This window comes from Desmodus rotundus, chromosome 6 (assembly GCF_022682495.2).
Source record: "Desmodus rotundus isolate HL8 chromosome 6, HLdesRot8A.1, whole genome shotgun sequence".
In the NCBI taxonomy this organism is placed as follows: Eukaryota; Metazoa; Chordata; class Mammalia; order Chiroptera; family Phyllostomidae; genus Desmodus; species Desmodus rotundus.
In genome coordinates, this window is record NC_071392.1 from 28,714,688 (window position 1) to 28,726,853 (window position 12,166).

The following is a 12,166-nucleotide window of genomic DNA, read 5'->3' on the forward strand; positions in this document are numbered from 1 at the left end:
ATGGCAAAGGAAGAACATCTGAAGTCTGCGGAAAAGCATACATGGGCATAAAGTAATGGCATTTGCCTCCAAGTGTGTGTGGAAATTTCATGGCACGTCATTCAGGCATCTTCATTGCCAGCTTCTAGGCCTGTTTTAAAAGCTCTGATGGTGCCTAAGCAGTATCTTAACCAGAATAAAAATTCGTTCACAAAAGCCCACAGGACGTCGGAGGATCAGGTTCAGAAAGGCTGGAGGGAGCTCTCTGAGACAGAGCAGCCGGAAGCCTGGCAGGGCTCCCACACAGGAAACATCTGCCCCTGTCACTGATGATAAGCGACCAGCACCTGCCCCCATGTTCTTGTGGTTAAAGCACTCACTTGAGATTCAAAAGCCCATTTGAGAGCATTCAATGAGTTGGACCAAAATCCCATGCCCAGCCTAAGCTGGATTTATTCTGAGTTCTTCCAGAGGTCAGAACTAGTAGCAATGAGACAGCTGTTTGTCGAGGATACTATAAGGATGGGGTTGTTTGGAAAAGAGGTTTATACTGAGTGAACTCTTATCAAAGATTCTTTCTCAATGTGGGAAAGGCAACAATTACTCAGACTCATTCAGTGAGAACTTTAAAATCAATAATGGGCAAACAAGGAGATTTTAGAAGAGGAATGAACCTTACAGGTCACTCTCTACAACAGCAATGAATCTGTATTGACACAGAAATGGGACCTAGAAAGAGCAAATGATTTTTTTTCAGGATCTGTCCATGAGTGAGTATCAAAAGACCTAAAGAACCCAGGGTCTCCACGCCTTCCACTCAACCTTCTCTGTTATAAAACACTGCTTCTTTTTCAGCCTAGCAATCTCACTTAGTGGGAGAAATGAGATCCCCAAATCACATTAACTCGAACACGGAACAGTCTGGTCCTGTGGGGGAGGGGAGGAGACTGAGGGGGGAGGTAGAGACACGATGAAAAATCCATCTAAACCAAAATGAATTTATTTTTCTGATGTGATCTTTAATTTAGCAACATGTCATTGGTTTTGATGCTCATCTTTTCTTGTAATTAAAATTTGAGAATTTAAGGAAGAACAATGCCTTTGACAACTCGACCTTAGGAAAATGTCACTACGAAGGCAAATTATTTTTCATCTGCTAAGTAAACTTTTTGACTGATGAAAAATCAATACTTCACCAATTCTTTCTGCAAGTGTTGTTTATCTGATATGTCTCCATGCCATCTGGAAACAACAGTTTAAATGCTACTTTAATGAGAAAAATTGCCCATGGCTGGTCTGGTACTGCCTTAAATGGGTTTGGAGCTCACACGAGATGGATAAGGTCTTTGCTTGAAACATTTTTGGAAGGACAAATCCATTATTTGTTGCCACTTTTTCCAAGGTCCATAGAGAAATTAGCTTTAATTGTGTCTTTGGTTGCCAGAACATAGCAAATCCTCCTTTCTTGAGAAAGAAGGGTAAACACTAGCAGTCACTGAAAGCAATTCTTTCACAAATCAAAATATTAAAACTAGTAAATGAAGCCATTAAATAGCTTTCTCCAAAGGAAAGAGGATATGTTGTTTATTCTTCTTCCTCAATATAGAGGCAAAAAAAAAAAAGTTTCTTAACCATTGTGACAAGATGTCAGAATAAAATGAGGAACCTGTCATTCTGAGACACATATACAGGGGTGGGCAAAAGTCAGTTAATAATAAGAATGCATATAATAATTAATAAATAAATAACAATACAAGAATAAACTGTGTTTTGCATGCTCACAACTGGAAACCTCCTTTTGCCCGTTCCCACATGTCTCATAACTCTGGGGCCTCCCACTTCCTTTCAAATTGATGTAGGGTGTAGATTCTCTAACATAGTGTTCATTAACAGCCAAGGAAGCGACATAACCCAGAAACATGCATTTAAAAGAAAAATCAAGATAAAAATACAAAATAAAAAGAAAGGATATTAATTAAAGGGAAAGGGAGCCATCCAACAATGGGAGTCCCTCATCACTGTTACTCTTGTCTCCATATAATTACTGGGTTTGTTCTTGAATATCAACTCAATTGTCCTCTATTCTTTTGTTCAGCATCTCCAGTAGAGACGCCCCTTCTCTCAGAGTCTGAATCCTACCATTTGTCTGATTCTAGACACTGTTAGTGACAGCCGGTTTGCCGCCCCCTAATGCCACAGGTCAGACGGGTTCTTGCGGCCACTTCTTAGCTAGCTCAGTTATCAAATGGAGCTCACGCTGGACAAGATTCTCTCTAGGCTTGTAAGCACCCAACTTCTTTCTCATTTGAACTTCACCATTAAGTCACCTTGCATGTTTGTTGGTCATGACCATCCTTTACATCCTTGATGTTTCAAGAGGAAACTCTCCTATTGAACTGACTCTGGGAGGGATAATGTTTGCACAGCACATTTCCAAATAATAGCATGGCAGGCTTCCCAGCTCACAGCCACAACATCCTGTGGAATCAGCAAAACTGCTTACAAAGCCAACAACTGCTTTGAATTAGAACAATTCTATGGGGACTCAGGGCAGCAAAGCTTTTGTTCCTAGAATCTGGAAGAACAGTCAGTGCTCTTATATCATGATTCAGGTAGACCTGAAACAAAAGTTCCCCCCTCCAAAAAAACTCACTCATCACAAGCATGCTTTTTTTCTCTATTCTATTTCATTTTAATGCCGTAGGTGACCCATTAAACTGATTTTGTGACCCACTAATTGTCCAAGACCCACAAGCTACAAAGCACTGCTCTAGAACATGAAGAATCTCTAACCTAAACTGGAGTCATTCCAAACATTAACGTTTTAAAGATACTAAAACAGGGGTGTCACACTCATTTTCACCGGGGGCTACATCAGCTTCGTGGTTGCCTTCAAAGGGCCAAATGTAAGTTCTACTTCCTAACAGTTAAGGCGTAGTTACATTTATACAGTCCAAAAATTATTTCAACCCTTTGAAGGCAACTGCAAGGCTGATGTGGCCCCTGGCGAAAATGAGTTTGACACCCCTGCTCTAAAGAAATTCTGCACATTATGCCTGCCTGCTTGAGATGCTCAGTAAAAATTACAGTGCCTGGGTCCCTAACTGGAGATTCGGATTCAGCTGTTGCCAAATGTAACCATTGTTCTAGTCCAGAGCCACTAATAAGAAAACTGACAAGTTCCTTTATCGCAATATACTTTTTAAAAGAATCTCTCCTTGTAAAGTTATTTTACATCCTATCAATTTGCCAGTGAATAGCTTGTTTATCACTTTGCCACATTCAGTTCAGGACGATCTTTAAAGTAGCTTCCAATCTCTGTAAAGCAGTTTACAATTTTTCCACTCAAGCAGCAGAATTCCTACAGACCTGGAAGGCTTCAGGCTTGGCCTGTTGCCTTCAACACAACTGCAGTTATTGCGGAGCTGGATTATTATAGTGTTGCCTCTGCTCTGGGGGACCTTTCCCCTAGTGAGCTTTATTTCCACGAACAGAAACTAGATGTCTGACAGCCGAGGAGTGGAAAAATGACTGCTGCTTCATAGCAATGACCCTTCACCTACTAAACTTCCCTTTGTTTACTTCACCTCGGGGCGGAGCACCCCGGCTGTGGGTGTGGGACTGCCCTTTCACCCACTTTCCCGGTCAGGCCCAGCGCCTGTTTAGTTTCTGCCAGACCGGCTAAGTTTCCTCCTTCCAACACAGTGTTGATGAAGACCGTGTGTGGAAGAGAGGCATTTAACTGTTATTTCTAAACAAGAAGTGAATCTATGAATTAGTGCCATAGCAAAGGAAAACAAATCTTTTTGTCTACACATGGTGCATTTTGAGGTGCCTATTTGTTGAATAAAGAGGTGGGAGAACCCTACCGTGAAAGGGGTGAAGAGAGAACACAAAAGGGGGGCCCCACACCTTTCCTCTTGGGGCTCAGCACCGTCTATGGACACACAGCCAGGCCCTTGTCATCAATGGAGAACGTGAACATGTCACCCAAATGGCGCACTCAGATCCACAATCTTATTTTCAAAATAGAAGGACCGAACAAGGAAAGGAGTGTGTGTTTGTGTTAATACCGTTAGAGCCAAAGACCGTCTAGTTCTCTCTCTAAGTCTAATGGTGGCCCTACGTGTGAGGGGACTCCCCCAAATCAGTGTCCTTGAAGAAAGAAGCTGTTGAGCTTCCAGCATGTTTTTGGTTTGTTTTCAAACTCGGCTTCACATAGTTGCCCGGTGCTGGCCAAGGCAACAAGCAGGTATTCTTAATTCTCGAGTATCAAAAAGGCTAAGGCAAAAAAACCCAACAACCACCACCTTAGAATCCCCAAGCCTTAGAAGAGTGTATATTCTGTTTAATCTGAAATTGTAGCTAGGTGATTTAGGTGACTTAATGTTCTTCTGCCTCAGTTTCCCCTCCCTCAAGTTCAAGCGTTAGATGAAATGAATGATTTTCATATTTGCTGTTAACTGTCTTACTAAGGGCAATTCTTTCAAAGGGACAGGTAGGGGGGAGGTATGGAGATGGGAAGTTTGGGGGATGGGGCGCCTCTGCAGGCCAGAATGTGTCGGTTGTTTAGACACTCAGTCCAAGAAAAACAAGAGGTTGCATCTCCCAAACCTGATTCACTGACTCCATGACCTCCAGAGTGCTATGCTGAGAAGAATTATGTGGCCAAACCAGACCAAACAGGAAAGGATGTTATCATCTATCGTTGGTGGTACCAGCCACAGTTAAAGAGGAACTAACCATTCGCACATATACTTGCTGAAACTGATCATTTCAAACAAACAGAAAACCTGAGTGTGAGTGACCCTTGGGTACCTGTCCTTTTATTGCTAAGCACATAGACAGGCTGTGCTTTGCACATACTAATAAGCCAGTACACATACATCGACTGAATTCACCACATGCTAAGGAATGTTTGTATAACTAACTACATTTTCCCATTTTTAAGTGAGTGTTCAGTGGGACGGAGATACTGTTTGACCACCCCCTGCACTGGATTAAGCAAAGAAATCACAAAAGGAAGTGACCTCTAAAAATTGCCTTCCAGATGACCTAGTGCCTGATTGCGTTTATTATCTGGAACACCAGCAAAGGTGGTCTAAGGCCATCAGTCAGTGCTACACGAACCAAGGCTGGACTTGAGCAAAGCTTGGAGTTTGCAAAGTAAGAGATTTCAGCTGGAGCGTGTGTGCCTGTGTGTGTGTGAGTGTGGTGCAGGCAGGGGGAGAGGAAATGTCCTGTGTGGCAATAATCTCAAAAAATTTAGGCGATGGTCAGCCTGATGGGGTACAAGCCACAAAACTGGAGGCGAAGTTTCAGCTGGCAGTAGCTCAATGTCAGTCTGCAGAAGACAAAGGCAGGGATGATAAGGGAGAGAAAAACCTGATTGCGGGCTCCTCAGTTCTGGAGTCTCCCAGCTTCTTGGTATGCCCAGGGGGGTAGAAATAGAAGGCAGGAGAGTGACTGACCCAGTTCCCTGTCCTGATTCTGCCTTCCAATTCGGTCAAAAGTCTATTTTGAACAGATATCTCCCAAATTCTTCTGCCTGTTTTGTTTTTTTTCTTGCTACATCTATTTTCATTTCAACTCTTGAAATAGCATTTATTTTCCTTATAATTTAGAAGTCACACATTTCATTCTTCAACTTTTGGGAAAGCACACAAAAAAAGCAAATGTAAATACTGATAATTACATTTGACGACCCCAAATCACCACTCTGAACATTCTGAGTGTTTTCTTTATACGTACGTTATGCATATGTTTATACATGTGATATTCAAAGTATTACCCATATATGTTTTCTGCCAACATTTCTTATAAACCCATGACCTCTCCCTCCCTTGGGCAGCTGGACTGTGACTCACAAAAGAAGCCAAAAATATTTATACAAGTTTGAGAAATCTGAGGAATTGAGCTATAGGTTTTCTTTTTTCTCAGATCCATGAAACCTATGTACCATTTTTATGATCCTTACACCAACCCCCTCTTAGGATTCATTTGAGCTGTTGCCGATTTTCCTTCAACTCTTACTCTCTTCTGCACCCCCCAAACCAGAGAATCTCTTCTAGTCTGAGAGGTAATAGTAGCAACCTTGATGTGATTTATTGCATATTTATTGTGCTTCAAATCCCTTCAGGGCCTAGGCCTTCGAAACTCATTTTCTGTACCAAAACCCCAAGAACACAGCAGAGGTAGAAGTGGCCGCCTGGGGCACTGGGCGGACAGGCCAGATTCAGCCTTCCAGAGTTTCTCGCAGCCCAGTGTGGTACGGTCGCAACAGAGGGGCACTGAAGAGGATGGATATGGAGACTATGGTCCGCTATGTTTCAGGAACAGCAGAACGAAATGCTATCCCTGTGACTGAGAGCAGACAGTGGCCACAGAGAGAAAGAGAGAGAGAGAACCAGGCCCCAACAGGTCTTTTGGATGGGAATAAGGGACACTAGAGCAGCAGTTGGTATTAACAGGTTTAATGAACAACACCGCAATGGGTGCCAGCATGGCTACACGACACCAAGCACTGAATGTCCACCTGCCCTGATACTTTGGGCCTATATGAGCTCCTGGGAACACGGATGAAGCCTTGAAGAAAAGAGTGGTAAAATCTCACATTAACCAAAGAACCTTAGAATAGGCATTAAACAAATTTATAGGAAAGGAAAAGGAAAGAAAATGTCAACACTAGCACATTTGGCTTGTATGGACTGAACTTTGTACCCATGTTATCTGCTCTGAATGACTGAACTAGGTTTGGTTCACCAGGTAAGTAAAACAGAGAGAGAAAGAGCGAGAGCAAGAGAGTGTGTGAGAAGAGTTTTCTCAAGCGTATAATAACAGTGTTGGGCCAGGAAGCCCACACTGGATAAGAGAAGACACCAGAGAGCTGAAGGAAGACAAATGGGAGTCCCAGTGAGTCTGAGGTATTGTACTGGAGATGATAGTTGAGTCAAATACTCTAGGAACAGGGGAAGCATTACACAGGGAGTGGGGAGCTTACATTTTAAATGTGCTGGTATTATTTTTGGAGAAAAGTTCTAGGGTATGGTCATGAGTGATGATGGTCCAGCTTCTGTCATTAAATTGAAAGGTAGATTTGGGGTGCTGGAAAGCAGTATAATCCTAGAGAATTTCAAAGGTCAAGTGGATGAGTTACTTAACTTTCTGTCCTCATAGTTCCTTGAATTCTTTAATATCAGTGGCTTTGACAGCTACTGCGTTTCTGTTGCCCCTTTCCCAAAGGATGGGGAGCTAAGGTGGACTGTAGGCAGATGTCGATAAGATGAAGAGGTTGATAAATTGAGGGGTGAAGGTGGAAATGGATCATTCACAGTAGTGCTGAAATCAGTAGGAATGATGAGAAGAATCATAATAGCTAGGAAGTAGCCTGGGACTCCATAAAGGACAGTGACAAAAAGGCAGTTGATGGTATTGTGCCATGCCTGTCTTCAGAGGTCCTGTAATTTTAAAGGAGGATGAAAAGTGATGTTTTGAATGCAGAGCAGTCACAAACAAGGTGTGAAAAGCAGAGGACACTGCTATCACCCTCAGCCTGTGAAATACTTCGAGTTGAGAAGAAAAGCCACCTACACTCAAGAGATGGCATGAGACGTGATATTCTCAAGGTGTAGCAAGAATATAAAACGGATATTCAGAGAAGAAATTGGGGGATGCAGGAAGTTTGAAGACAGATGCTGAGTTCCAGAAGGCAACATGGAAGTGTTTGGAAGAAGGGCAAAGAGAATGAGAGACTAGGTCCAATTGAGGGAATCCATCAAAGAAGCTGGAGAAGAAACTAGCCAAGGACAGGTGAACTGAGGGGAATAAATATCAGGTGGCACCTGAGTTAGGTCAGAATTTGAGGCACAATAGGAGCGGTCCAGGTGGACCATGAGAACTGATGGTACAACATCATAACCAAAGAGCCATTCTGCTGACCTGTGGAACCAACTGGCACTGTTCACTGCTGCCCCTAGCTGTGTTATGACAGCATCTGGGAGAAAGATCCTACCAGGAGCACAAGACTTAGGGAAAAGCCTGGATGCTTATTATCTCCTGCAGTGCTATGGTGTGGTAAACAAGGGGAAGAAATCTCACAGGGAAAATAAAAGTGCCGGTTCATTAATTAGTGAAACAGAAGAACAAGAAGCAGATCAAGGCGAGAAAGAAAGAAGTAATGAGGCAGAGGATCTAGGGTGGGTAGGGAAGAAATGGAAAGCAGATGAATGGCATATCATTAGACAAGGGGATGGTTAAGATAGAAGATTTTCGTGAATGTCACAATAGGTTTAGAGAGAGTGAGGGAATACGCCAAATGGGAAAAGGGGTCAGTGTGTTGGGCTTGAGGAGAAGGAATCACTGGCCTTCATGTTTTCAGAGGTGAGGTGGTCCTGGCTGGTCATCAGGCATGTGAAGAGGGCAAGGAAATGTGCAACAGAAATGCAGTAGGTGTCAAAGCCACTGATATTAAAGAATTCAAGGAACTATGAGGACAGAAAGTTAAGTAACGCATCCACTTGACCTTTGAAATTCCCTAGGATTATACTGCTTTCCAGCACCCCAAATCTACCTTTCAATTTAATGACAGAAGCTTGACCATCATCACTCATTGATTGCATGGTATTTATTTCTAGAAACACTCTCTCCACCTTACCCTCCTAAACCTTTGCACTCAAACAAAACACTTTCATTGGTCAAGAACTACTCCTGGCTTTAGTGTATAAAAGCACTGAGACATGCACCATGGAGAACATAATAAGTAGATATAAAGCAAGAAGTGAGAGTTCCTTGTTCCATGCACCTCCAAAACCACGATTAAGAATTTGGCAAGGTTTCTTCCCAGACTCTTTACATACATAAGTCAACCCATATTCAAACATGTAGTTCTTTCCTTTTTCCTTTCCTTTCCTTTCCTTTCCTTTCCTTTCCTTTCCTTTCCTTTCCTTTCCTTTCCTTTCCTTTCCTTTCCTTTCCTTTCTTTTCCTTTCCTTTCTTTTCCTTCCCTTCCCTTCCCTTCCCTTTCTTCCATTCTTTCTTCTTTTCTTTATTAAATAAAAATTGTACCATAGCACATACATGATCTGTGACATGTTTTTTAGAATTAACAAAACATAGAGGACAATCTTCTAACATAGAGGATATCAGTCTAGATTCTCCAGTAAGCAGATGCTGAGCTTGGAGTACAAGAGAGTTAGGGGTTTTTCCTTCTTCTTTGTTGGGTAGGAACGAAAGAATGCATTCACCCAGTCCGTGTCTGTATCACAAGTCTCTGGAGCATATTAATCTGGTCTAGCAATAGTACCATGTCCAGCATGGCAGTTGGCATCAGGGCTGCTACTCCGTTGATTTATAGTAGTCTACAGCCATTCTCAAGGAACAACCACGTTCCCACAGATGAATTCAGTGGAGATATGATGGAACCACCACTCTTGAGATACTTATAAGAATGGAACTAATCTCCACCATTCCTATTAGGGTACCATATTGTTTTTATATTTGCTCTCTTAGTTGGGGGCAGTTTCAGAGGTTTATAGTTGGTCTTTGCCACCATGACAGCTAGTGTGGGATTATTACAAATGCCGATTGCTAGGTGTGTAAATCCCAGTTACACAGACATTCCAGTACCATAGAAACGACCTCTGTCTCTGACCAAAGTAGGACCAGTGGGAAATGCTTGCTGCAGAGCTCCCAGCCGGTCTGGTGCAGGGACAGCCTGTGTGAGGCTCCACAGCCTGTGCGCCTCATCTTCCCCTCACCAGTCATGACAGCTGTGACTGTTTCGCCGGTGGTTTCTCATTAACCCAGTGTCTGCAGACAAACTCTCCCTTTGTGTTCCCCTTGCGCAGTCAGCCTATCCCTTCCTCCTGACCCTTCGATTTCCCTGCTTCCATAATGAGACCCCCACCCAGTAGTGCAGGCTGCATCAAACATCAGACAACATTTTTAAAAAAGTTTTTCTCTCTCAGACTTCACAAAGGCTAAGGGTCCTAAGAACAAAATGGCTCTCTTCATTCTCACTCCCCACTGCCCCAACACATTTCCTCTTTGTCTGCTTCTGAACTTCTATTCCACCTTTACAACTCAGATGACATGTCACCTCCTCCAAAGAAGTCTCCCCTGACTGCTCGACCTCCCCCTCCCCCTAACACATACATTATATGCATCGCACTGTTTTTCTTCAGATCATTTCTATGTCTGTCTCCTATCCTTGAAGACAGGGGCTATGCCTTTTTCGCCTCTGTCCCCAGCACCTATCATAATGCTTGGTACACAATGGGTGTCAATGAAGTTCAGTTGCATTGAATTGTTTCACCACTGACAAATTTGAGCAGGGAGCACTTGAGCAGGGAGCAACGTGCTCCCTGCTTAATGAGCTTCATCAGTTCATGTTGCCTATTCCAGGAATCTCGAAGTCATCATACCAGCATGTAAGGTTTTCCTGATATAAGCCTACCCTCTCATTGTCTCCTCCCTACAGGGACTGCAGATAGCAGCCAGACTGAACTAGTCTCCTTTCTCCACTATACTCCCTCACCTTTGCTCTGGCTCGGGCTTAGACATCCTTCTCCACTGTCTACCAGTAATTTGTCAAATCTTGCTCGTCCTTCTAAGATCACCACAAAAGCCAGTTCTCAGAGGAAGCATTCTCTGATTCCCAACAAAGCTCGTCCTCCAAACACCCCTGAGTTCCTGTGTCACCACCATCCAGTACCATTACTGTCACCATTAACATGACACATTAACAAGTCTGTTTTATGAACTGTTCTTTTCTTTAATGCATTTAATTGTGAGGTTTTTGCCCTGAGAATTAAATGAAAACCCCATAAAAAAAAAAGTTGGCCATTGCTTTCCATCACCCACTACTATTAGCCTTGAGAGAAGATGTTTTGCACCCACCAAGACATCTAGTCCAGCTCCTAGCATCTAGCATCCTCTAAAACAACAATTTTAAACATTAGAGACCAAATAGTGATTTAGACCTGGATTTCCCCACTCTCTTCACCAATATTCCCTTCTCATCCCCCAATAGAAGGATGCACCATCTCCCATAATTGTCACTTTCTCAGAGAGACCATCCTTGCCCTCCAAATAGAAGTAGTTCCAGCCCATTAGTCTTCCCGTGCTTTTTCTTCACATCCCTTGTCCTAATTTAATGCGCATGCTTATCATCCATCGCTTTCGTAACATCTCTTTCCCCCACAAGTCTACAACTCCGTGCGGGAACAGATCATGACAATTTTGTAACCTGCTGAAATCATTTCTTAAATAATCATTGTCTGTTACATACAATGTTTTCTCCAAGTTTGCTGATCATTTTTAAACTTTAAATATTTCATAGTCAAATCTGCTTATCTTTCTATCATGGCTTTTCAAGTTTCTCTTAATGTAATTTTTAATTGCTTCCTTGGAATATGTTCATGCAGGTGGAAAGTTGAATAGGCATCTCCTTAAGGGTCTTGACGTATTTTATCTAATAGTACATGCCCAGCCCCCTGGCAAAAGTGTGGCTTGCCTTCTTAAAACTCTACCAGTGGCCTTAGTTTGTTAGGTTTTCCAGGCAAGCTGGCTGGAATTCATTTAAAGGTAGGGAAGCATGCCCCTGAAAACTTGGGGAATTGAGTGCCTCAAGCAGAGCTGCTGTGCCCAGCACTGTGTACAAAGGGGAGCTTCAGTACACCCCTCTGACCATTAGCACCGAATTGTGTGATAGTCCACTCAGAGTCTACTTTTACTCAAATGAATGCGCAGATTTGTCCCTGCCCATTGTCCCCAAATAATTCCCTTTACTTTCTTTGTGTAGCAACTGGATCACCTCCAAGATCTGTGTCAGCCTGAAAATATGTCACTCTCTTTCCTAGTCACTTGCTTATCACTTGCTTATCCTTACCATGGTACAGGTTTTCCCTGCTATCCAAAAGTAGAGTGTTTCTGTGATACTTTTCGTAAGCTGAAGTGGCATTAAGCAAAGGAGCAATTACCATTAATTTATTGGAAAAATCTTTGAGAGTTCCCATACTCCAAAATAACCTACTAAATCATACCAAAGCCACTTAATTACATATAGTTTTATACTAAGTGTAACACCCTTATAAACTCTCTTAGGCTTTTCTGATACCTTAGGATGCATCTCATCAACAGATGCACAAAATAAATTGAGAGGAAGCACAGCTGCTCACAGACACAGTTC